The following is a 1,208-nucleotide window of genomic DNA, read 5'->3' as shown; positions in this document are numbered from 1 at the left end:
CCACGGCATCACTAATGGTGATCTGCCACGGCATCACTAATGGTGATATGCCACGGCATCACTAATGGTGATATGCCACGGCATCACTAATGGTCATCTGCTACGGCATCACTAATGGTGATCTACCACGGCATCACTAATGGTGATCTAATACGGCATCACTAATGGTGATCTACCACGGCATCACTAATGGTTATCTGCCACGGCATCATTAATGGTGATATGCCACAGTGATATGGTGATATGCCATCATAACATGATAGATACGTCATCAATGTCACGTAGTATATCATAGATGAGCTTTTTATTTTCTCGACATTTCTATAGACAATGAATACGGAATCGTATTTCTTTCTTCCAAATAGAGTTGAAGCCACGGCGGTCACGACGACCTAGAAGCTGTGATAGACAACGCCCCAGAAGTGTAGCGGGGCCCCCACGGGTACGCTACACGCCCCGGAAATGTAGCGGGCCCCCACGGGTACGCTACACGCCCCCACCTGGCGATGGTGCGGATGTCCTGTAGCCCCACGGAGCACTTGTACTTGGGGGCGTCGAGACCGTCCCCGTCGCCTCCCATCTGCACCACCAGCCGAAGGCTCACCAGCGTGCTCAGCTGGAGCAGTGGCAAGCATTAGTGACATCTTAGTACAAACTAATACAAAAACATCAATAAACTCAACAAACTAATGGAATAAAAAATAACAACGATTTATATCAATAAAAACAGAAGTACAACCTCGTCAATAGTCAGGAGGGCTGCTGAGGGCTGCCAGTACCTGCGTCAGGAGGGCTGCTGAGGGCTGCCAGTACCTGCGTCAGGAGGGCTGCTGAGGGCTGCCAGTACCTGCGTCAGGAGGGCTGCTGAGGGCTGCCGGTACCTGCGTCAGGAGGGCTGCTGATGGCTGCCAGTACCTGCGTCAGGAGGGCTGCTGAGGGCATCTGCCTGCAGTCGCTGATGGAGTAGAAGATGGCCATGAGGCGGTCCAGAGGGAACTGCTTAGGGCCCGTGAGCTGACTGCAGGAGCGCTCCTTCGCCTGCACGACACAACCTTACGTAGGACATTCTTACTTCACCTGCACGACACAACATTACGTAGGACATTCTTACTTCACCTGCACGACACAACTTACGTAGGACATTCTTACTTTGCCTGCACGACACAACTTACGTAGGACATTCTTACTTTGCCTGCACGACACTAGAT

Source organism: Hyalella azteca, unplaced genomic scaffold, assembly GCF_000764305.2.
Source record: "Hyalella azteca isolate HAZT.00-mixed unplaced genomic scaffold, Hazt_2.0.2 contig17120, whole genome shotgun sequence".
Lineage (NCBI taxonomy): Eukaryota > Metazoa > Arthropoda > Malacostraca > Amphipoda > Hyalellidae > Hyalella > Hyalella azteca.
The sequence above is the reverse complement of the archived record's forward strand: the minus strand, read 5'-3'. Positions refer to the sequence as shown.